The sequence below is a fragment of the Pelophylax lessonae genome, assembly GCF_965119305.1.
Source record: "Pelophylax lessonae genome assembly, chromosome: 2".
NCBI classification, from domain to species: domain Eukaryota; kingdom Metazoa; phylum Chordata; class Amphibia; order Anura; family Ranidae; genus Pelophylax; species Pelophylax lessonae.
In genome coordinates this window covers 333621956-333629864 of record NC_138769.1, presented here as the reverse complement: position 1 = coordinate 333629864, position 7909 = coordinate 333621956, and positions in this window count along the sequence as shown.

Here is a 7909-nt window from a genome sequence, read left to right as displayed (position 1 = left end):
CGGGCCAGGGGAGGAGCAGCAGCGATCGCCGCCGCTCTTCCCCGATCGTCGGGAATCGAGTGAGGAGATCCGCCCGCCTGTGTAAACAGAGCGGGCGGATCTCCTAAGTCAGTGGTCCTCAACCCTGGCCTACAGGGCCCACTAACAGGCCAGGTTTGCAAGATAACTGAAATACATCCCAGGTGATATCATTTGCTGCTCAGTGATTGCAGTACTCTAGTCTGTATCTCCCCAAGGTAATACCTAAAATCTGGCCTGTTAGTGGGCCCTGTAGGCCAGGGTTGAGGACCACTGTCCTAAGTGACAGGGACTGACAGATCGGAGTGTTCAGCATAGCTGGACATCCGATCTGTCCTTCTGTCACTCAGTCACCTCCCCCCCCCCCACACGTCAGTAAGCACCAGGCATACATTAACCCCTCCCTCTCCAATAAAATTAACCCCTTCACTCCCAGTGTCATTTTTACAGTAACAGTGCATATATATAGCACTGATTACTGCAGTAATGTCACTGGTACCCCCAAAAGTGTCAAAAATGTCAGTCAAGGGTCCGATCTGTCCGCCGCAATGTCGCAGTCCCTCAAAAAAAATCGCAGATCGCCACCATTACGCGTTAAAAAAAAAACACCAAAAATGACAGAAATCTTTCCCGTAGTTAGTAAACGCAATAACTTTTGCGCAAACCAATCAAAATACGCTTATCGTGATTTTTTTTACCAAACATATGTAGCAGAAAACAAATTGGCCAAAAATTTAAAAAAAATTTGATTTTTACATTTTTTATGGGGGGAATTTCATATAAAAAAATGTGAAAAATATTGTTATTTTTTCAAAATAAACGCTCTTTTTTTGTTTATAGCGCAAAAAGTAAAAAGCGCACAGGTGATCAAATACCACCAAAAGAAAGTTCTGTTTGTGGGAAAAAAAGGACGTAAATTTTGTTTGGGTACAGCGTCGCACGACCGCGCAATTGTCAGCTAAAGTCCCACAGCGCCGAATCGCAAAAAGTGGCCTGGACGTAAGACAGCAAAATCCTCCGGTGGTAAAGTGGTTAAAGACTGCGTTACTTTTTCCCCACAAATAGAGCTTTCTTATGGTTGTATTTGATCACCTGTGTTTTCTTTTTTTTTTTTTTTTTGCGCTATAAACAAAAAAAGAGCGACAATTCTGAAAAAAAAACCAATAATTTTTACATTCTGCTATATAACATTCCCAAAAAAAAAAATATTTAAAAATCAAAATTTTTCATCCTTTTAGGCCAATTTGTATTCTGCTACATATTTTGGTAAAAAAAAAATTGCAATAGGCGTATTTTGATTGGTTTGCGCAAAAGTTATCGCGTCTACAAACTAGGGGAAAGATTTATGTCATTTTTATTTATATATTTTTTGTTACTAGCAATGGCGGCAATCTGCGCTTTTTAGCGGTGACTTTTGGGGGGACCGGTGACCTTACTACAGTAATCATTGATAAAAATATGCACTGTGATTGTAATAATGACACTGGCAGGGAAGGGGTTAACACAGTGGTGATCAAAGGGTTAAGTGTGAGCCTAGGGGAGTGTTTTCTAACTGTGGGAGGATGGGCTTGTGAAATGATCATAGAGACATGTGATCCTATATAGAAGGATTACAGGCGCTCTGTGATCATTTCGGAGAGAAGAACGGTCAGCTGTGTTTACAACAGCTGACCGTTCTTAACTCTCAGCGGGGAGCAATCGGCATCCTCCCTGCCTAGTGGCAGCTCGCCACCAGCACCACGCGCGTGACCAACATAGGGCTATGTCGTTTTGCGCAGCCGAGCCAGCCTTTCACAGTAAAACTGCTGTGGGCGGTCGGCAGGTGGTTAAAATACTGGATCACTTCTTAAAATAGCTAACCTTTGTTTTGAGAATTGCAAGAAAAATCTAAAAAAAAAATGTTAAAGCGGTAGATACTGCCTTGTGAATGGAGCCCATGGTTCGCTGTGGGGGCACATGCAGAAGAGAAAGGAGCAGACAGCACAGGCAGGGGACTCCAGAAAAGAAGGTTCTTTTTTATTATAATTAAAAAAATAAGATCTATCACTTTAAGCTTTAAAAATGAAAGCTAGAAGTCAATTGATTGACAAGCGCAACTGCTCGAGATTCTGGTTGCTCCAATCTCAGTAAATACCCCTATAGTCTTAAAGTTGATCCCCAGCTTTTGGTGAAGTTTAAAGGCATAGTTCACCTTTACCAAAAAAATCTGTCTATGCAAATAAGGGGTATTTGTAAATGAAAACAAGCTGTACAGCTTTGACTTAAATGTAATAATGCCCTTACTATAAGTATAAACCATTTATGTAGTACCTCATGAAGCCTAACTGAAAATCTCCCAGAGATTATCAATATTACTCACTGCACCAGCTCTGGTGACACTGGGACTGAAGTGGCGGCAATCAGGAACACTGTTGCTGGCCTACACTTGTGTTGTGACACTGTATGGGTGTGTCAGTATTCATAAACACCAGGGGCGTAACTACAGGGGTTGCAGGGGTTGCGATTGCTACCGGGCCCCATGCTCCAGGGGGCCCAGTAGCAAACCAGTGGGTGAACTTCCAGGATTGCAAAAGTCACACTTGCGACTGGGCCCTGGCATTGCACCACTGTGGGGAGGCCAAAATATTGCAGGAAGGGAGCCCACTGCAGAACTTGTGAAAGGATCCTGCTGCGGGACCGTAATAAAAGGCCATGCAACGAGAGTAAAGAGCCCCAGGATTAGTGGGAAGAGCCCTGGGCTTGAAGGGAAGGGCCCCGGCCAGGGATCTGGGGGGCCCTTCATGGTTTCTTGCATCGGGGCCCTGAAGGCTCTAGTTACGCCTCTGATAAACACTGTTGATGGCTTACATTGATCTGCAGGCAGGCTACCCTGAAGAAGTCCGTGACTAGTGGCGCAACAGGTAGGGCGGAGCCTGTGACGTCACTTCCGGTTGGATGCGAAACTGGAAGTGTGGTGAAAACTGCTTGCTGTACTATATTATACACTGCTCAAAGCTTTGTTTTTACTTGCAAGTGCATTTTTATTATTAATAAATGGTAGTACATTTATCTGGATGTTGCACAGTGAAAGTTTTTATATATGTCTGAGCTATACCGTGATTGAAGGCAGCTTGATCCGGTCTTTTAAAGGGACATACATGGAGAAGTGAGGATGGATCTGCAACCAGTACACAATAAAGCATACCTGACCAATTTAGGTCAAAAACTGGAGATGAGCAGGCATTGCACAAGGTGGCATACTGGAGCTCGGCACTGGATTTATCACGATTGAAGCTTTTTATGTTTTTCACTTCTCATGATAAATTGAAGGAATATGGACAGTTGTTTTTGACACTTTAAGACTTTTTAATTAATTGTTCATACTATTTCACTGTTATTGGGTGGCTTGAATAATTTGATATATATATATATATATATATATATATATATATATGAGGTAATTTGTTGCACTAATTTAAACCAGGCAGCTCTATTATACCCACTGTAAGGGGAACTTCATATTATCTAATATTGTATGCATATTCCTGTGAGTAGGAGTATTTTTTGTTTTAATTTATTTTTATTGTTCGTGGTGCATCACTTAATGTAGTAGCATCGCTGGTGCATGGTACTTCCATGATAATATTACTATTTTGGGTTGTTGAGCAGCTGGGATAGCTTGCGTTAACCACTTGCTGACTGCCGCACGACTATATACTGCGGCAGTCAGCCCCCTACAGGCAAAGCGACGTATCAGTACGTCGCTCGCTCCCGCGCGCCCCTGGCCCGCTGATGATCTGATTGGGTTCAGAACCGATCAGTCATCATGTCCAGGCCAATGATTTTTGGCCTGTACCTGTTGATCAGTCCTGCCAATTCAGATACTGACCTGTGCCTGTGTCGTGTAAACACAGGCACAGAAAAGACCCGCTCTCTCCTCCCCAAATCCTTTTTGGATTGATCGAGAGGAGAGAGCGGATCTAAACTGTGAGTACTGCACCATGCACCCACACACACACACACGTAGATAGGCACATTTAACCCCCAATCGCCCCCCCCCCCAGTTAACCCCTACACCCCCTGTCACAACACACACTGTATACAGTATATAGCATTTTCCTATATACCCGTATAAGTGTGACTTGAGACCAGGCTTAGCGCTTGCAGCCTTTCCTTTTATACTTAGGATACCCGCCACCCCCCGCAATAAAGATTTAACCCCCTGATCACCCCCAGTTAACCCCTTCCCCCCTGTCACATTGCACACTAATATACAGGTAATATAGTGTTTTACTGTATTTTGTATTAGTGTGATTGTGACTTGAGTTAGCGCTAGCGAGTTAGTTTCTGCCCCAAGGAGGTTTATGGTCCCCGCAGCCACCGCGTATTCGAAGACAGGCCCGTAGAGCCCATAGTGCCCTCCCTGATGCGCTGGCATGTCCTGATTGGCAACCCACTGATACTACAGCGCCCATACTTCCCCCATTCACTGGCCAACCGGAAATCCACGTGGAAACAGACAATTTTACGCCCCTGAATTTTTTTGAGCTGTTCTTCACTGAAGATCTTTTCAGCTCTATTGTGGACCAATCAAATTTATACGCTGGTCAATTAATCGCCGCCAACCCAAATTCACCCCTTGCCAGACCATTCGGCTGGAAACCTATAATGGTTTCCGATTTTAAAACCTTTCTGGGCCTTTCCCTCAACATGGGCATAACCAAAAAGAGTGAATTGCGGCTATATTGGTCCACTAGCCCAATTCACTATATGCGCGTGTACTCTGCCTCCATGTCCAGGGAGCGAGATAAGAGCAAATTCTGCAATTTATGCATTTCAACGACAGTGAAATCTGTCGTCCTCGGGGAGACCCTGAATTTGATCGGCTCCACAAAATTCGGCCCCTCGTAGACCACTTCAATCAGCGGTTTGCAGCCTTGTTTACCCCCCAACATGTTGTCTGCGTTGACGAGTCCCTGATTAAGTTTACTGGCCGCCTTGCTGTGAAACAGTATCTCCCCAGCAAGCGTGCCAGATACGGGGTCAAGCTGTATAAGCTCTGTGACAGGGCCACAGGCTATACAGTTAGTTTCCGGAACTATGAGGAAAAAGATAGCTCTGTGGAGCCCCCCAACTGCCCAGACTACATAGGGAGCAGCGGCAAGATAGTTTGGGACTTGGTGTCACTCATATCCGGAAAGGTTTACCATTTGTACGTGGACAATTTTTATTCAAGCGTACCACTATTTAGTCACCTGCTCGAATTACAAATTGGCGCATGTGGCACCGTGCGACCTAATCGCCGGGGCTTCCCCCAACGGCTTGTAAATTGCCGTCTTAGTCAGGGGGAGAGAGCCTGCTTGAAAACGGACAAATTGCTTGCAGTGAATTGGATGGATACACGGAATGTTTTCGCTCTGTCCTCCCTTCACGCAGACACGACAGTCCAAATTACTATGGCAACTGGTGTTATGGAGAAACCCCTCTGTGTCCACGACTATAACCTTAATATGGAAGGGGTTGACCTTAACGACCAGGTTTTGGTGCCATACTTAGTTGCCCATAAAACCAGACGCTGGTACAAAAAAGTGTCTGTTTATTTATTCCAATTGGCTATGCTGAACGCCTTTGTACTATACAGGGCGTCAGGACGAACCGGATCCTTTCGAGAATTCCAGGAAGAGATCGTCAATGCCTACCTGTACCCAGGAGGTGTTCCTGCCCAACTTCCCCTTCCAGATGCAGCGAGCTGGCTGTATGAGAGGCATTTTTCACATGTCCTCCCGCGTACCCCTACCCAAAGACGCCCCCCAAAGAAGATGTCGTGTCTGTAGCAGGCGCGGATTAAGGCATGACACCCTTTATAATTGTCCTGACCAACCTGGTCTCTGCATCGGGGAATGTTTAGAGCGCTACCACACACTAGTGGAGTATTAGTGTAGGGTACAGCACGACATAGTGTAGGGCACACTAACACAGGGTCTCGAAAGATGATCGATGGCTATTGACATTTTGAGAGACCCTAAGCTGGAAAGTTGCAGTTCACAAAAAAAAAGTGTAAAAAAAAATACAAATATTTTTTTAAAAAGTTACAAAAAAAATACAAAAAAATATAAAATAAAAAAGCCAAAAACAGTTGTCGTCTCGGTTATTTTTATGTTCTTCTACTCTTCCTACTGTACTTTTACTGTACTTTGTTTTTCTTTATTTTGTAAACCTGTTTCCCTTGCAGGTACTTGTTGGCTGCCACACTGATTTTATATATTCTGACACAAACAGCGTTTGCGCTCAGCATATAGGGATACCTCTGATGGCAGCGCTGTGGTAGGTTGATTTCCCCACTGCAGTTAAAATAACTTTAGGTATACGTGGAATATTGTCATGTATACCCGCCATTAAATAAGTGGGTTTGGATGTTTGGGCGGTTAATGGTGTGTATACTACACAATTTTCCTGTGGAGATTTCTGGTAGGTTCTCTTTTTTCGTTCAACACACAGGCTGCATGAAAAAAAAAAAAAACCTACACTATATGTCAAACAAGGACCAGCAATGTACTGGTACGTTGCTAGACTTTGAGTGGTTATACCAGGATGATGCCTGCAGATTTAGGCATCATCTTGGTATAGTTCTTTACAGCCAGCGGTCGGCTTACATGTAAAAGCAATCCTAGCGGATAATTGGCTGCTAGACTGCTTTTACAAGCAGTGGGAGGGGACTCCCCCCCCCCTCCCGCCACCTTCCGGGGTTTTTCTCGGGCTCTCCTGTCCCACCGGTTAACCCGAGTGAAGCCAGTGGTTCAATTATCTAAGCATAGAGCTGATTGGAGACGAGAATGGCTCCAATCATCTCTATGGCCTAAGATACCGGAAGCTACGAGCACTTCATGACTTCTGTTTCGCCATAAAAAAACAGCACCATTGGGAAATTGGGAAAGCATCTTATCACACCAATCTTGGTATGGTCAGATGTGTTAAGGTCAGAAGAGAGATCTAGAGTCTAAAAGACCCCAATTTTTTTTTAAAAAAAAGAGTACCTGTCACTACAGATTGCTATCATAGGGGATATTTTAATTCACTGTGATAACAATAAAATTGATTAAAAAAAAAAAAAATGAAAGAAAAGGTATCAAAATAATTTAAAAAAGCAAAATAAATAAATAAATAATTAAAAAGAAATCAAGCCCCTCTGTCCCCCCGTGCTTGCGCGTAAATGCGCACGCAAGCGTTGGTATAGTGTCATATGTAAACCACAATTGCAGCATGCATGTGAGGTATCGCCGCGAAAGCCAGGCCAAGATCAGTAATTCTTGCAATAGACCTCCTCTGTAAGTCTAAAGTGGTAACCTGTAAAGACCTTTAAAGGCTTTTAAAAATGTTCGTAGTTTGTTGCCGCTGCAAAAAAATTATTTTTTTTCGCAGAAATTGCGTTTGGAAAATCTGTGTGCAAATACCGTGTGACAAAAAAATTTGCAACATCCACCATTTTGTTCTGTAGGGCCCCTGCTTTAAAGAAATATATAATGTTTGGGGGTTCAAAGTAATTTTCTAGTAAAAAAAAAATATTTTTTCATGTAAACAAAAAGTCACAGAGCAGGCTTGGTTTTCAAGTGGTTAGAAGAGTGGGTGATGTGTGGCTAAGATTGAGCATAAAATGCCGGGACAGTTCAAACTACCCCCCAAATGACCCCTTTTTGAAAAGTAGACACCCAAAACTATTTGCTGAGAGGCATATTGAGTCCATGGAGTATTTTATATTTTGCCCTAAGTTTCGGGAAGGTGACAATTTTTTTTTTTTTGTTAATTTACACAAAGTTGTAACTAAATGATATATTGCTCATGCATGCCATGGGTATATGTGAAATGACACCCCAAAATATATTCTGCTGCTTCTCCTGAGTACAGGGATATCACA